The 18,615-nt window shown below is 37.4% G+C and overlaps 1 pseudogene across 1 annotated transcript in view; it reads left to right on the forward strand.

Moving 5' to 3' along the window:
- The window catches only part of LOC306886729 (usherin-like), a 249,435-nt pseudogene that overhangs the window by 114,749 nt on the left and 116,071 nt on the right, over nucleotides 1-18,615 (forward strand). The window contains exons 35-37 of the transcript in view: nucleotides 2,456-2,607; nucleotides 3,874-4,021; nucleotides 16,567-16,755. The product of the transcript in view is annotated as an usherin-like (transcript). The remainder of the gene's footprint in view (nucleotides 1-2,455; nucleotides 2,608-3,873; nucleotides 4,022-16,566; nucleotides 16,756-18,615) is intronic.

Consider the following 18,615-nt stretch of genomic DNA (forward strand, 5'->3'; position numbering starts at 1 on the left):
AACAGTAATAAATTATATATATATATATATATATTTCTAAAATATTATATGTTATATTATATTATAATATGAAGCATGATTAAGTAAGGCACAGTAGATTTAACTGCAGATTATGTAGTACAGATTTTTATTTCATTAATCATTCTTTTTTTTATTGTATATTTTGAGGAATTTTCAAAGCTTTCCACATTTTCTAGTACTGAATTAAAAAGTAAAAGAATTCTTTAAAATAAAAACTTGATCTTGTCTGAATGTTAAATGCTAAATGTCAAAAATAAAAACACAGAAGTAATGTGCACTTAATTACACAATCTGTAAAGTATGGATCAAATCTCCTTTTGGCAATGATTATAGAAAACACACAGCTTTTATTATTTAGTGTATTTTCTATCTCAAGACCTACTCAGTGCATTATTATGAAATTGTTAGAAATTAAATTGCACAAATATTAAGTATTTATTTCAGATATTATAATTAGGGCCGGGACTCGATTAAAAAAAATAATCTAATTAATTAGAGGCTTTGTAATTAATTAATCGAAATTAATCGCATATAAATATTTGACCTGAGAACAGTGAGAAGTAGTTTTTTTTATATGGATTTTTACATTTCCCATCCACAGGGCCAACCAAAGCGGTCTCATCAGCTTCTTTGTCCATGTTCACTGTGGTTTGTTTTTGGCTGTTTCTCAATATGCGTTCTTCAGCGATCTTGCGTCCTTGTGTTCTCGTTCTACTTCATCATTAACCGTCGAAGTTCAGTTCCAATTCTCAAGAACGCAAGTACAGAGGATGCATGAAAGTGCCCGGATATGTTCTTGAAACTGAGGATGCATCGAGTGCAGACTTGAGAGAATCGAGCCCTTAGAAATCCCAGAAGACGTTGTGGGTGGCCGGTGTACGTAAGCCTGTAAGCTTTAAAGTCGCTCTCACAAATACTTAACGGCTCTTCAAGTTGAAAGTAAACATTTATCGTTTTGTTTTGGTTAATTTTAATAAAGTTATTAGATCCGGAGAAAGTCTGCATTTTTATTGGCATATTAAAATGAATCTTAACAGTAAAACATATAACGCTGTAAAATAAAACAATACAATTATATGAAAGTAATATCTATAATAGTATGAAATGTTTTAATAAGTTATGACATTTTGTAATATTGATTGTTCATTGGCCGTTTCTTATGCTGAGACTATGCGGTCAGTTAAGCAGGAATGCAGTACATCTCAGTTCTCATAAGTGTGCGTTCTGTGTTCTCGCGTCCTTCCGAGTTCGTTCTTCCAAGGAAGCTTGGCAAGACCGGTCTCCACGAGAACGCAAGTCCGTTCTTAGGCCGTTTCTCAATACCAAGTTCGCAGAGTCTGGACTTCCGTCCTTTCGAGTTTGGACTTGCCAAGTTCGACTCAGAAGAACGAACTCTCGAGGACGGGAGGACGAACTGAATTCTGGGTCATGGCCCGTATCAAGTCCGCACAAGTCACCTCTCGATGCATCCTCGGTAAAAGGGGCGGATCAAGAACACATCCGGGGATTTGAACTGGACTTGGCTAGATGTGAACTTTGAATTGGAACAGTACTTGGCAGCGACTGATGACGTTTCACAAGTCCACAAGAACACAAGTACAGACAAGTACGCATATTGAGAAACGGCTATAGTCTGAACGCTAGTTGGTGCTCCAGTATAATCGGTCCGCCGAAACTCATCCAGTGAGAAACGTTCTGCGGTGCAAAAATAAGTGCGATTAAAATGCGTTAAAAAAATTTAACGCGTTATTTTTGTGTAATTAATTAATCTAAATTAACGCGTTAAAGTCCCAGCCCTAATTATAATATATTATATAATATATTTGTGCATTTCTAGGCTTAGTTAAAGCTCAGTGTAATTGTTCATATTATTTCGCTGTGCACTGGGCCAGGCTGATTTGTCCTTCTTGAACCTTTTAACTGACCGGTCCATCTTGATGGGTGTGTCCCGTGAGCAGCTATAAAGAGAGCAGGAGCAGTATACGGCTGTGTTTACATGTTTTACAGCACTCTTTCCCTAATGGTCAGCTTTAACAGAGGGCTTTAAACAAAATGGCCAGTTTACAACAGGGCATGTGAGGAAATCAGTGGAGCAAACAGTGTTTGGGTATAAAAACGTGTCTTGGAATAAGGGTTCGTGATGGAGGGAGAATTTTAGCCTTCATTGCAGAATTACAGTGAATGCTGCGTGTTCTTTTTGATTTTTAGCTATTAATGAATTTCTTTTCATTTTATTTTGGTTGATGTTTAGGTTATGCCCTTAAAGGCGATGTATGTTTGACTGTAGTCAACAATTATTTTGGTTCTTTAGAGACATCTATTGCATTCTCGATTTTGCGAGAGGTTTACATGTCTAGCACAACCTGTATTCCCATGTACGCAATCACACAGTTATTGCCCATATGCTAAACGTGTATTAATTTCCTCCTCACAGGTGTGATTAGCAGCTATGGTCTTTGGATGGATGGCACGCTGGTGCAGAATTCGTCCCTTATGGGCTTCGAGGTTGGTGATCTGTCCCCATGGAGCCTCCACAGCTTCCGTGTGCAGGCCTGCACGGCTCAGGGCTGCACTCTGGGGCCCCTGGTGAGAGTCCACCACATTTACATTATGTTAATGCCTCCTCTGCGTGTCAGATGGCAGCTCAACATCATAAAGGTGATCGATTCACTCTGTTCAATAAAGCACCTTCTGCTCACGCTTGACATTTGGTATAAATGCCACTCTGGGCTGCTTACTGCTTTGATGGGCCATATTTGGGCATTTTTCCAATATGTGTGCAATATTTAGTCAAATGGCCAGTTCTGCAGACACAGCAAAAGTTGGATCAAGCAGCGAGAGGTTGAGTGGCTGTGGTGTCGGGGTAAGAAGTATCTGATCATTTTGTGGACAGATGGTGGGGAAAAAAAGTGCAGGCTGTGAATTTTTATTTATTTTTAATTCCTGTTTTTTTTTTTTTTTCTAAAATAATGCCTTTTAACACTGCTGCAAAGTATGGATTTTAAGTGAGTTTAATATAAAATTTCAGTTCAGACAGTGTGAATTGTGGCTTCAACCTACACTACTATTTAAGTTATGGGTCAAGATTTTTTTAAATGTTTTTGAAATGTCTCTTTTGCTTTTAAAGGCTGCACTTGATCGAATGGGCAGTAAAAAATATATATATTTTATGATCACAAAAGTAAAATACTGTATTATTAACATTTCAAATAACATTTTTAAATTTTTTTCAGGATTTTGTTGATGAATATAAAGTTAATTTAAAAACAAAAATTGTAACAATGTCTCATTGCTGAATAAAATTATTAATTTAATTTAAAACAATAACAAAAGATGTTACTGATCCCAAACCTTTGAACAGTTTATTTTACTACAGTAATGCGATTTTTTTTTTTTTTCAAGTAAATTGCAATATTTAACAAAACCTGTTTTGTTTTGTTTTTGTTCTGTTTCGTTTTTGTTCCGTTTCGTTTTGTTTCACATGGACTATTGTAATGTCAGTAGAAAAACTAAATTATTTCATACAGAGATCTAATTATTACATTTTGATTGAACAAAGACAAACTATTTTCGACTAACATGCACAGATGAATAGAAACTAAAAAGGGTCACTTTATAATAATGCATTTCATAGATATAATATTTTTACTAAATTCACTTAAATGTTCCTAAGCTATGTTGCTTTATGTTGCTTTGCTGCTAATCTTCAGGTTCTAGTGTAATGTGTGTGTGTGTGTGTGTATGACTGGGTATCGCATGTGTATTCATCCTTTAGATTTCATGCTGACTTTGAGTAAAACTAAATGCTTAATTCTACTTTTAAGCAGACATTACCTTTCTTTCTGTTGTCAGGTGGAAGGCAGGACTTCAGAGATGCCTCCCGCTGGTCACGTGACCCTGTATGTCCTCAGCGAGACTCCACATTCAGTACGAGCCAAGTGGGAGGCCCCAGCTAAACCCAATGGCAACCTGACCTACACAGTCCTCTTCACCGGGCCAGGTAAATCAAACTTAACTGCTCCCTTCACCCCTCCACATCCCCCCTCAGTTCCTTCGAGTAAACGCAACACTGCCTCCCTGCATGCTGCCTCTGCTCCTTGTATTGACTTCTACTGTTTTCCCTTTGTTTGTTTACAAACAAAAATGCTGAAAGGTCAGCGAACCTTAGCACACTCTGCTTGCGCGGTAATGGGCTTAAATGAATTGTTGTCGGCCTCCATTTTGCTCAGGCTGGCTGCTAGTTGCTATCGTGGGCCAGAAGGGCTGCGGGAGGACACCCGTGCTCTTCTCCTCTCGTTCTTCACAGGATGAGAGCGGACAGGTTTGTTAAAAAGCGTAATGGCACGCTCAAAAGGAATCTCCCACTGCTTGCCGCCCTGATCTCTGCTGGAGCTTCCCTTATGCTGGTTAGAGGATAAACGTTTGCCGTAATGAGAGGGTGAGGGGTGCAAACACACGTTCTCTTTGTGAATCTGTCAAGCTCATGAATCAGGTTCTATAGAGGTATGGAAATGCAGATGTGAATGCTTGTCAAACACATTACAAGTGTGCAGTCACGTTGTACAGTACATACTGAACATGCATTCTTAATATCTATGTTATTAGATGTATATAGCTTTACTGGGGCCATTATCTAATGGTTAGTACATGTTGAGCTGTGGTGCTTGTGCAAGTAATGCAAGTTCGAATCCAGCTCACAATATTTCCAAATCCAGTTAAAGTGGCAAAAGGCCATAAATATACATTAGCATTTAAAAGTTTGGGGTCAGTTAAATAATTTAATACTTTTCTTCAGCACAGATGCATTAAATTGATCAAAAGTAAATATGTTTATTTATAATTTCTGTATAAATGTTGTTCTTTTGAACTTTGTATTCTTCAAAGAATCCTGAGAAAGAATTATAGTTTCTACAAAATATTAAGCAGCACAACCGTTTTCAACATAGATAACAGGCCTCTCAAGTTATAGTGAAAGATTGTAGTGAGATTAGGGGAGGGGCCACACAAAGGCGAGGAGTCACTCAAAGGGGAGGAGCAACTCAAATATTTGTAGCACCCAAGTTTTTGCTGGCAGTTCAATTTTACCTATTGTTCATAATTGACCAGCACAAATAGAAATTATAACATCTGGTAAATCTGAGGAAAGACAAATTCATTCTAATAAAATAAAAAGATTTATGTATTATAAATACAAATAAAAAATAAATTTTGCCCCAAACGAGCCAACTGAACAACAGTACTCAATGTACATACTGTACATATACAGTAGGATTACAGTACTTACCCTGAGCATGTATGTCAAGCTTTGTGTGTGTGTGTGTGAGAGAGAGAGAGCGAGACAGAGTACACTTTTCAGCGAATGTTTCTTTTTTATGTTATAAATGTGTTGCACATTTTGATGCCTGATGACAGGGGTAGAGGACTCCCACATAAAGCACTGTCATGACAGATAATAGTGTTCCATCCAGAGTTAAACTGTTCCTAGTTTTGGTTTTGTTCAAACCCACCATGGAAAACACACTGCATCTGAATTTGAGTGGGGAAGCCACAGTGCTTTATATGGGAGCCCCCTACCCCTGTCATCAAGGCATCAACATGTTCAACAAACACAACAGAAAAAAAACCATTCATAAGCTGAAATGTGCACTCTCTCTCTCTCTCTCTCACACACACACACACACACACACAGCTTGACATACATGCTCAGGACAAGTTCTGTAATCCTACTGTGTGTGTACGGTATGTACATTGAGCTCTGCTGTTCAGTTGGCATGTTTGGGGCCAAATTTCTTTGTATTTTTTATACTTTTTATTTATTTTATTTGGATGAATTTGTCTGGCTTTTATCAGCTTTACCAACTGTTATAACATCTCTAGTACTTTCCTTTCAGGAAGCCAAAGCTAAGTTAAAGCTTCTGGTTGCAAAGTAGTTTTTTGACTGTATCAATAATACTTTAGCATGAATTTGGCTATATTCCCCAACATCAGCACTCACTATCTTTTCACAGGCAAGTGATTTCGTCCAGGAATCTTAAAATCTAAAAAAAAATGAAGGGGTTACCTACAGAATTCATTGGATTCAACTTACACTCCGTGTGCGCGTGCATCCATGTTGCTTAGTAACGAACACGCTTGCGGCAGAATCGCGTAATTTAAACGGAAACAACAGCATCCTAATTTCTGATTGGCTGGTAGGTGGCATTTAACTCCGTATAACTCAAGACAGCTATTAACTCAGCAGAGAACTTACCTCCGTATTCCCTCGTCTATTAATTGTACATATAGCGGGACAAGTTATCCCGTTATCCCCAACTTATCCGCGTGAGAAATACAAGGTGTGGCGTGAGAGCGTGTGAACTGGTTGAAATGCATGAGTCTCACGGTGAATGCGTGAGACTTGAGAGCCCTGGATAATAATAAGGAATATTTCTTGAGCATGAAATCTCAGGACATTAGAATGATTTCTGAAGATTCATGTGACACTGAAGACTGGAATAATGTTTGCTGAAAATTCAGTTTTCCTATCACAGAAATAAATTACATTTTTACATGTATTCAAAAAATGTAATCTTAAGTAATATTTCACATTATTACTGTTTTTTTCTGTATCTTTGATCGAATAAGTGCAGCATTGGTGAGCATAAGTGAGTTCATTTAAAAAAAAAATTTAAAATCATACTGTATATAAAAAAAGAGCACACGACTAAACCTTTTTCCTTTATTGCTCCATAGGGCTGATTTGATCTATTTTTAAGATTCAATTTGCATTCATATACTGTCAGTATGTGAATGAATTGAGTGTAATGCTGAACCCTGTGTCCCCCGTTCTTTCTTTCACATATCCTGCTGGTAGGCATCCAAAACGCTGTGTATTCCTGGTCAAAGTCCAGCCAGTCTCAGATGAAAAGACTGACCTGCACCTCTATGTGTCAGCACTTCTTTTTGTCTGCCAGGCCAATAGAATAGATTGTCTCTGTCCATTAATCAAGAGTTCATCTGTACAGTTTACAGATTCTACACATTTAATCCTGCCAACAGACCTGTATGTGCGTGTTACAGTATGTGTGTTTCACTATAGCCTACCCTAAATGAATACGTTGACATTTTATACTGCATAATCGTCCGTGATCAGCAAATTATAACCCATAATGTGCTTGTTTGTGGAAAAAAAAATAGCAAAACAGAGGTTGATTCACAGACCGCCATATTACTCCGTCAGCGTCTAATTAAGCTGAGCTCACCTGATCGTTAATATTTGCGAGAGATCGCTTACAAAGCAATCAGCCGGCCGCTTTGATGGACGCAGGCCTTACTGTGTATACACTTCTGCTGTTAGTATGGATAAATAAGAATCAAATTCGTCAGAGATTTGCCATTCAGCTGTCGTTTGTTTTTTCTTTGTGTCATTGATTTATATACTGCTGAGTATGTAACTTAATATATCAGCTGTTTGCTGTGGATAATCTCGGGTTGAAGGGTAATGTAATAATATGAATATTATGTTTATATTGAAATAACTTAAAATTTTATTTAAACTCACAGTGAGTTCACAGTGGCTTTAGAACTGATTAAGACAATTGTGTTTTCCAATATTACTTTTTTTCTTTTTTTTGATGAAAATGTCATCATTTACTAACCCTCAAGTCATTCCAAACTTGTATGCATTTCTTTCTTATGTTGAACATAAAAAGATATTTTGAAGAATGCCTGTAATCAAAAGTTGTTGCTCTCCATTGACTTCCACAGTATTCTTTTTTTGACTTCCACAGTATTTCTTTCCCTACTATGGAAGTCAGTGGGGACCAACAACTGTTTGGTTCTTCAAAATTCTTTAAAATATATTTAGTTGTGTTCAACATAAGAAAGAAACTTATATGTATAGTAAATGATGACATTTTCATTTTGGAATGAACTATTCCTTTAATGCAGTGTTTAATGATCAGGCATAATTAACCTTTTAAAACCGGCTGTGTTGGTGCCGACACATTAAACCAAGCTGTATTCATGTTACCATAACTCTTCAACCGTTTGCACCATCAAAATAATTCAAATTGCTCCTGACAGCAGACAACATGCTCTTTTCGGCAATATGTGGCTTATTAAGGTAATTTCTTGTGCTCCGTTGACAAATGACGGCAGATTTCCGGGAGAGCGGGATGGGAGAATTGTTTTTTTTTTTTTTTTTTGAGCCAAGTATGGTAACCCATACTTGGAATTCGTGCTCTGCATTTATCCCATCCAAAGTGCACACACACAGCAGTGAGCACACACACACCGTGAACACACACCCAGAGCAGTGGGCAGCCATTTATGCTGCGGCGCCCGGGGAGCAGTTGGGGGAGCATGGAGTTTTGGATTGCATAAAATAATAAACGAAACGAACAAAAACATGGTGAAGGAGGAGTAAACAGCACAAGAGTCGAATGGGATGATTTTTTATGAGACTTTGGGAGCATTCTGAGTGAGACTTTATCACATGTAGTGTGTGCATCGCTATAATGAGTCATATAATAAGCGTGTAAATGTATGGGTGTATGCATGTGCATGCATGTGTAAATGTGTGCATGTATGAACAAAAAAGCCTCCTGAATGAAAACTGTGCAACCCAGTGTCCCAAAAATACTTGTGTATATATATGTAATATAGTTGAATTTTGAAGTAAGAAGTATTGGATTATTTCGATCATGATTTTTCTCTTTTTTCTAAATAAAAAAACAGACAAAAAAAACAGTAATACATTTTCTATTTAAATTCTGTTTACAAACTCACCACACAGCATTAATGGTCAAAAACTGTACTTTTTTGAAAGCCATCTGTTTTCTGAAAAAAATAAAAAATGACACCTTGCACTTGAAAATAGCACATTCTGTTATAATTTTATAGTCAAATAAACAAAATATGTGAAAATGACCAATTTTATCCTTAGGTCTTAAAGGGTTAAACTTATCTGAGAACAAAAATATTGTAAAGAACTTAATTGGTTAATGGCACAAAGTATGAAGACATTTTCAAACAAGCTACTTTAAACTGTATATTATACTTAAATAGATGGCAACTTTGATGGACACAGGCCTTACTTTGTCTACTTCTGCTTCTCATATGAATAAGTAACCATTGCCATTCACCTGTTGTTTTCTTTCACTGTATCATTGAGTTATATACTGCTGAATCTGTAACTTAATATACCAGCGGTTTGCTATGGATCCTCTCAGCTTGCAGGCCAATCTGAAGTAGTGTGCAGCCCAGCCAGACTTAAAAGTAGCTATCTGACAAGCAGGACGAGCAGCTTACGGACTCAAGATTGTAATCTCCCAGTACAAGCAGATGGAAGTGACCTCTCACAAAGGCAGCCACGTCCCCCCTCTCATAGAGCAAGAGCTTTGAAGTATTCTTCTGAGCAGAGAGAGCAAGATTATGATGTGCAGGGGGATTGATTTGAGAGAGCGAGATCACTGCCAGTGGACTCTTCCAACCAAACTCCTGTTTTCCCTTTGCCTTGCCACGCGCGCGTTTGTTGTTGCTATTTTCAGAACGCTACCTCTGATGGAGATGATAGTTTACGTTGAGTGTGAAGTAGTATTTTTATGCTTTTTCTTGGCTTCTTTGATTATATCATTGGCTCCAGAGGGTGCCGGACTGTTTATTTTTGTATTATTGTGGAGTGTGTTATTCGAGAAGGGAGGGTTTCTTCGCGCCAGGCTAGCAGGGTCAGATCCACAGGCATCTCACTCTCTCTTGCTCTCTGTCTTTTGTGCCAGGAGAGAAGTTTAAGTGATTTCTCCTAGTGGATTGCTGGAGAATTTATCGGTGGGTGGCTGGCTATCTCAGATTAAGGGAAATGTCGATCAGTAATGACCCCTCTACATGTTAGTATTGCAGTAAAGCCAAGCTTTTATGTCAAAAAAATCGGAGCGGGGGCTATTACACATGACAGAGGTGATCAAGGGACTGTGGACCGAGGCTAGCATTATTAAATATTGACTACTCTTGTGATTTATGTAGAGCTTCAGGGAAAAAGTGACTTTTTAACCGTTATATATTTTTTAGTCTCCAAACCCTTCCATTTATCTCTTCGTGGAAATAAAGTGAGTGTTGGCTGCATATTTCTTATTCCCAGCTGAAAAAGAGGGGAACAACACTTGCCCTTAAAAATGAGATGGATGCTGTTGCAGCAGTTCATTTCAAAAACCGCCAAAAGCAGAATAGGTAAATTGGAAGCAATTATAAGATTTGACTAAAAAAAAGTGTGGGCTAGTTGTAGATGACAGTGAATGATTCTTTGAGGGCATGGAGCTCAGATAAATTCATTAAGCATGTTTATTTTTTCTTAAACAGGTAATTTTTACAAGTTCTGAGTGTGTTTTTCTTCTTCCACTTGCACAAGAATATAAAACGTCAGCTAAAGACTTAAGCAATGGAAGAGATATACACTTGTAAGTTTCCAGTCATTGGAGCACTTCATGCCTATTGATTTCTTTATGATGCTGCATTTCAAGCCCTTTAGATGGGGAAAGGGTGGAGGTTATGGACTCAGCTTGCACACACGTCTCCCTTCTTCCTCTTCCCGTGAAGGTAGAAGTCTATCTGGTCCAGAGGAGAGGTGAGAACTTGGGAGAATTAATTCCCTTTTAATTTGCAAGCTGGGCCATATATCCTGCGGTCGATTGCATTACAGTAAGTGGTGGTGGCTAGGGACTTGGAGGCTTGGCACTTGACCTCTTGGTTAATGTGCACACATGCATGGGTCTGACTGAAAGCATTACAGCCAATGAGTGGAAGTGTTGAGAGATGTGTTTGAATTTCTGTGATGGTAATGTGCTGTAAGTTAAAATTATGGTGCCTTATCTTTAGCATGTACTGTTGCTAGAGTCGCGATGTAATGGAAGATGTAACAGATCTTTTCTTCTGTATTGTGTCACACATCCAAGTGAAATGGATTATCAAAGGAAAAAAAATGTAGGGCAAGAATGAAACGTTCACAAAAAGAAAAAACTAAAATTATGACTGTTTTCAAACAGTTCTCCCAACCACCCATCTGCCATAGGCAAAACAAGCAGATAGCCCCATCTCTTAGCTCACGCCATGGGTTGAGCCGGTGTTGCTGTTGTCAGGATGACTGAAATGATCAAACAGAGCAATGTGTTTGGGTTGGGGTGCAACGGATCGTAGATGATCTGTGACCCGTACGGACCAGGCCCCACGGTTCGGCACGCATGTGATTCGCGGGTTAACTGTTAAGTTTAACCATCATAAAGTGAAAGTTCATCATTTGCACGTGTTTTGTCTTGCGAATTTACACATTCGAACAATTTTAAACCATTTAAGCAAAAGAGAACACATGCACTGTTTTTTTTACCGCTGCTGCACACACCAGAAGCGAACACACGCAGAGAGAGAGAGAGAGAGAGAGAGAGAGGCGTGATTCAAACTGTGCGATTCACACAGATTGATTCCTCTATCACTTCTCTTTGAACAGAAACATTCACACAAAGTTATGTTTAAATACCCACTTTTGCAAGTATTATTCTGGTGAACACAGTCGGTTATGTCTTAAGTCGAAACAGCTGAGAAAGAAACCGGATGTGTGTCAGTATCAGGGCTCTGAACCGGTTCAAGGAACAAAAAGAAAAAAAAAAAAGTTCCGAAAAGAATCTAAAATTTTAAATGGCCATTAACCGGTTAATAACGTTATTTTATCGTTCCATTTAATATTTGAAATTAGGTGAAATTCCAGCGAGTGAAATGCCCGTCTGTGCTCAGCTGTGAACTCTAGTCACAATGGCAATGAATTCTGCTACCATCTGTTTTAATGGGAGGTAGCAAAATCTGACAGAGTAGCACAAATTGTCAGAACACCGGCGTTAGAGTTTATCCGACGACAGTGTAAGATGGATTCAACAGATCTTACGCACCTGCGGCGCTTCTGTGAAGGGAGAAAACACAATAAAACTATAGGCTTACATAAAAAGGAATGTGTATATATATATATATATATATATATGTATGTGTGTGTGTGTGTGTGTGTGTGTGTGTGTGTGTATGTATATATATATGCCTATACACTAAATATATTTCACGTAAATCATTGACAGATTAACAAAACGAAAGAAAAAATAAATATGCTGAGTTAGGCCTACGGTTCATTGTGACGCATTCCAACGTTCTCAGAAAGGAAAACGAGACAGCAGAAAGTAGTTTTCTTTATTTTGCTAAAATTTTACAGTTTTATTTTACAGTTTTATTTGTTTTGCAATAGCTTGACAGTTTTGAAATGATGTCTTTCATCTGTATAACCAACCAGCGTTGGTATGGCCATATCGCGCTGCCGCCTCAGGCGCACAAAGACACATATTTTTGCGACATTGCAGTCAGTTCATTATCAAAACAAAATACAGTTAAAAGAACGTGTAAAAAGTTACAGTGCTCCGCTGTCCAATCTGTTGCGTTCAGCGTGACCACGCCTCACTGTGCCATTATTGCCGATGTGAAGGATGATGTTTTACAAACATTTGGATTTGTGCCGAGTGAGAGAGGTAGGCATTAGTTTCACCTTTAATTTGTTTTTGGAATGATGTTTTTATAGCCTATAGGCTATATCCTTAAGTTTAGAGGATTTGTTGTGGAGAGAAACTAATAACTGTGTTTATAATGTTTGTAAACAATTTTGATTTATGGCATTTTAGCCTACATCATTTCTGAATAATAGCCTAATAAAATGAGACGCGGCTTAGCCTTTGTTTTTTGTTTTTTCCTCAAAATGCAATTTTATACAAGTAGCGTTTTTTTTTAACAATTTGCAGCAAACATTTTTTAAATATCTTAAAAAAAAATTGCTATTAACCGTTATTCTTTCTACTCGATCCGGTTTCAGAATGGTAATAATACAGAGGAACGCAGGAACAGAAGCGTTAAAATATCAGTTCTGCTCGGAGTGAACTGATTGACTTTTTTTTCCGTTTTCAAGCCCTGGTCAGTATTAGGTATGTGCATTTGGCCTATAAATACCTGCAGTCAGAGGTGGAAAGAGTACAAAAATATTTTACTCAAGTAAAAGTACCATTACATTAATGAAATTTTACTTAAGTACAAGTAAAAATACCAGTCTAAAAATCTACTTAAGTAAAAGTAAAAAGTAGCTCATTTAAAATTTACTCAGAGTAAAAATTACGTAGTTACTTTTTAACAGTGGGAGGGACGCAACAATTGGATAGGCCAAGGGTGTCAAACTCAGCTCCTGTAGGGCCACAGCCCTACAACAGTATAGATATAACCCTAATTAAACACACATGTTTCAGCTAATCTAATCATTTAGGCTTATTTGAAAACTACGTGGTATGTGTGTTGGAGCAGGGTTGGAACTAAACTCGGCAGGGCTGTGCCTCTCCAGGAACTGAGTTTGACACCCCTGGGATAGGCCTAATCTCAAATTAGTTGTTTTTAATTAAAGGAATCAGTTATTTAGAATAATAAGACATTTGGGCTGTTACCAGGCAAATTAAATCAGTATCAACAAAATTAATCTTTGCAATGAGGAGGAAACACAGAAGCTTCATCTGAAGTGGCATTTAGATGCATCTACACACTGTTTAATGCAGGACATGAATGCATTTAACCTGCAGTTACAAATGCAAAAATAATGTTTTGATATATAAGACATAAAATGTTGAATACTCATTTGAAATTATGAAAGTGAAAGTGAAGCGACATACGGCCAAGTATGGTGACCCATACTCGGAATTTGTGCTCTGCATTTACCCATCCAAAGTGCACACACACAGCATTGAACACACACCCGGGCACCTCAGTCGTGGTATTGAGGGTGGAGAGAGCTCTGTACATTCACTCCCCCCACCTACAATCCCTGCCAGCCCAAGACTCGAACCCGCAACCTTTGGATTACGAGTCCTATATATATATAAGGTACTTTAAATGTGAAACGCCAAGTCACTGTTAATAAGTGAGTCATTGCGATTGAACCGAATCATTTAAACAGTTGATTCATTCAGGAACGAATCATGTTGCTCAGAGACGCAAAACAGTGCTGTGGCTGTGTTTGGGATTATTTTTGTTGTCGAAATAGAGCAAAAACAGGAAATATGGTGTCTAAAACGCAAGTCTCTTAATTAACTTGTTTATTGAACTGTTGTAAAAAAATCTATATGTAATCATGCTGATTTTTGGAGAAAAACGGCACTCTTTGTGTTATATTGATTTACTATATGAAACTATATACATTTTCTGCCCTTATATCTTCAATTTTGTGATCATTTTAAATGCGTTTTAACAGACTGAAACACGCAGTGAAAGAGCGCACTAGTCTAATCTACTAGACTTCACGGCACTCTGTAGGAGTGTTTTGTTTAGTTTTTGGCTAAATACAGATAATGTCAAATCGCATATCGTTAAAACAACAATTACGATATTATCGCAGACGATATCGCACACCCTGCATCATGGTCTTTTTGGCTAATTTGCAAAACCTTTTGCTAAACCGCCAAAGCTTAATTTTAACCACCAATGCAACAAAGTATTTACCTTACCTCTACATGCTTGCGAAGGGGTGATGTCGAGATTTTATAAGCTGCTAGTTTGGTCTCCCTAGGCAAACACTTTACACTGCATAATAGAGAGCATAAGCATGGCCAGGGGTTCACTTCATTTCCGAGTTCAACTTTAGCAGAATACGACAGGGTTTGGTGTTCAGCTGGGTCTGCACCATTAACGCCTGTCTAGTCCGTCTGCGTCTTTCTTGTGATTTTAGCGCCAGTTTGTTCTCCTACCCATTATTTACTGCAGTAGTTACCAGGGAGCGATTTTTTTTTTTTTTTTTTTTTTTTTTTTTACTCAGTAATTAATGTGTTTTAAAATTTAGCGAAGTACAATACTTCAAACAAAATATACTTAAGTAAAAGTAAAATTACAGATTTTAAAAATTACTTTAAAAAGTAGAAGTACACAAAAAAGCTACTCAATTACAGTAACGCGAGTAAATGTAATTTGTTACTTTCTACGTCTGCCTGCAATGAAGAGCACTGTGTTATTTTACAATTAACTATTAAATTTCTGCACCTGAATACTAGTGTTACTGACTTTATTAGTAACTTTATGTTGTATTCATCTACGCTTGTAATTTGTGTAATCTTATTTTATTACTGACTTTATCAGTTCAGCTAGTAGTTTTTGGTGTGGAATAGAAGTACTTAAAGTAAGCTTTCAGTAATAAAATAAAAAGCTAATTTTTTTGTTTGTTTGTTTTTTACTGATCCGAAAAATTATCCAATCCGTGACTCAAAATCCATAATATGATCCGAACCGTGAGTTTTGTAATCCGTTGCACCACTAGATTGGGTGAATAAACTAATATTTGACTTACAGTTGTATCTGTATATTAAAGTCATCGTTTAGCTGAAAATTTAAATTCTGTCATTTATTACTCACCTTCAAGTCGTTCCAAACCCATAAGACCTTCGTTCATCTTCGGAACACAAATTAAGATATTTTTGATGAAATCCAAGAGCTTTCTGACCCTGCATAGACACCAACGCAACTACCACGTTCAAGGCCCAGAAAGCTAGTAAGGACATTGTTAAAATAGTTCATTTGACATCAGTGCTTCAACCGTAATATTATAAAGCTACGAGAATAATTGTTGTGCACGAAGAAAATAAAAATAATGACTTTATTCAACAATTTCTTCTCTTCTGTGTCAGTCTCTGCCACGCGTTCACGAGAGTACCACAAATTTTCATTTTTTTTGTAAACTATCCCTTTAGTAGTAAAGGTAAAAAAATTTAAAAGAAATGTTTACAGATGTCTGAGTGTGTCTAAGTTTTTTGGGGGTTGTGAATTTGTAATGCAAACACATTTCACTTTGGGAAATTTCTGAATCCTTTCATTGTTTTATTTTGATAATGCTTATTATAGCTAAGTATGTGAGCATCTTGGTTATTTTTAATGGATTTTCTTTGTTTCCTGTTTTTAATACCGCTCTTTATAAGGCTTTTACCAGATTGACAATATGCTCACTATTTTTTTTTCTGCCATTATTTATAAAATTGTATTTCTATTTTTGCCGCTCTATTTTTTTCTGTGGATCCAGCTTCCTGTGTGTTGAATCAATGTCTGGTCTGGCAGAGCAATCAATCCCCATTTCTGGATTAAGACCCAGACAGCCAAAGCCTGGGCTTCCCTGTGTCAGCAGGGCACTGCTGTTCACACACACACACACACACACACACACACACGCAGAGTAAAACAGAGTGTCCTACGTCTTCTCAGTCTAAAAAGGGTCATTGTGCTTAAAAGGTATTTTTTTAAGAAAATACCATTCCTCTCATTTATAGGAAGTTTGATCTGTGAACCAAATGGCCATGTATCATGCTGACACCTCGTTGTCGATGATCCAAGAAACTTGGATCTGTATTTAGGAGCTTATCGGCAAAGTGATCATCATCCAAGTTCCTGAAGATGTCTGCAGGTCAGCGTGGCTCTGATCCTTTGATGGGCCTTTATATGGATGTTAAATTGCATCTCTGTGTGTTTCAGGTCAGAACTTCAGCAGTTTCGAAACGCCAGACACAGAGACGAGAGAGCTGCTCAGCACTGGTAAAGAGGGCCAGTGGGTGTCCATAGGAGGACTGCTGCCGTATTCTAATTACACTGTGCTGGTGAAGGCCTGTAACAGTCAGGGCTGTGTGGAGAGCTCTCCCACCAGCATCTCTCTCCCACCCGGAGGTCAGTACCAAACACAGCTTTTTGTAATAGAACACTATTTATATATTTGTTGTACATAGACTAGGTAAACTGACACATGCCACACGATAACTGTTCTTTTGCTATATAGATTTGATGTTTGCTTACCCGCAGAGAATTATTTGCAATAACCATTTGTTCCAAACACAATTTTATTGTATTGTATTTTATTTTATTTTATTTTTACCAAACACTTTTATACAAATGGACTTTTTACATTTTGACATTTTATTCAAGGTGTATACATTTCATCAGTTCATGCATTACCTGTTAATGTTTTAATTAATTATTAATTTGTTTTTTAAATTATCCGTTTTTATTTAATATATTGTTTATTTGTTGACAATGAATTATTTTATTTATTTGGGGTGGAAGGGGTGCTTGCTTTATAGAATATAGATTGTAAAGACACAGCTAGAAATTCTTAGGAAGAGAAAACAAATGAAATCAAGCCGTACGTGAACCTCTTATTCAAATAAGAATGGCTTAACGTATCTATAGTGTGTGACAAGTATTGCACCATGTCTCTAGAAATGTAGGCTTTTTTTGGGTGAAAAAATAAAATTATTAGATAATGCAATATAAAATAGGAATAGGTATGGAAGTTAACAAATCTAAATGATCCTCAGAAATCTCATAAGCTCCACTGGCTGAAACATCAACATCTGCCAGAAAGCTGACAAGAATATGATTAGCGCAGTTAGTTGTAAATCAATATGCAGTAACTCACTGGGATTTTGTACACAAACTAAAATGATGCAATCAGCTGCTATTGATTTTTTTCCTTCCAAAACGTTTCTTCATAAGTAAAATGTGTATTTTTTTCGCATATACAATTTAGAAACGCTGTATTTCCATAATATTGCCATGTTCTTCATTAACAGACAGCCTGTAAACTTCAGCCCTGGCTCGTCATATCTGACGCAGAGCTACAGGCTCTCTGCACTAATGTTTAATCACATGCCTCCACATGGGCAGAGAGCGAGCTGTTTGATCAGGCTGAATCTTCCGGGCCCCATAACGCTGCTTTGTACGGGGCCAGCAGGGAGACATTGGACATCTGCTGGCTGACAGAGAACAATGCCCGCTGCTGGTGATCTAAAGACATGCCATTTCCTGTCTATGGCAATGGCAGATAAGAGCGTATGCACACAAGAGTAGCCACTATAAGTTTATTGCCACACTAAGGAGCCACACTTTCCCACTGTTAAATTGTTGTTGATTTTAATTATGACTCTTATGGCTCCAGAATGTTCTTTTTTACGACCTTCTCAGGCAAATGAAAGGTAACAACTCATTGGTTAAATAGGCCTTGGTCCATCCTTCCTTTTACTTAATGGTGTGGGAACTTATTAAGCTGATTTATACAGAGAATGGCTGTTGGGAAGCATGTGACATGCACTGGGTTATATGTGTTTAAGCGAAGGGTAAATTACCATGGAGGAGATTAAAAAAAGACAATTTACTGATTTCTGCCTTCCCAACCCCCCATTGTGTTCAGTGGGAAGGAATGGTTGGAAAAGAGGGGTCAGTGGACCAGTGTTTCTTCAGATGGGGGTGGATATTCAGTGCAAATGATACATCTTTATACTTTTGTTTGATATTTTCCTTTCTTGTTTTTCCTACTTCTTAAGGTCATTGCACACTAAGTCCGAAATTTTCGGACGTTAAAAAATAAATAAGGCGCAACATGACAATATAAATGCTTCGACCTACACTGAAAAAAAATTGGAGTAGGATTAAATTGAAATTGGTAGTAAATGTAACAGTATGTTTTAAAGTAAAGGTTGCACAAAGCAAATTGTTTCGAGTAAATTTATTTTAGTCTTTGTAAAATTTTCT

Source organism: Barbus barbus, assembly GCF_936440315.1.
Source record: "Barbus barbus genome assembly, chromosome: 20".
In the NCBI taxonomy this organism is placed as follows: Eukaryota; Metazoa; Chordata; class Actinopteri; order Cypriniformes; family Cyprinidae; genus Barbus; species Barbus barbus.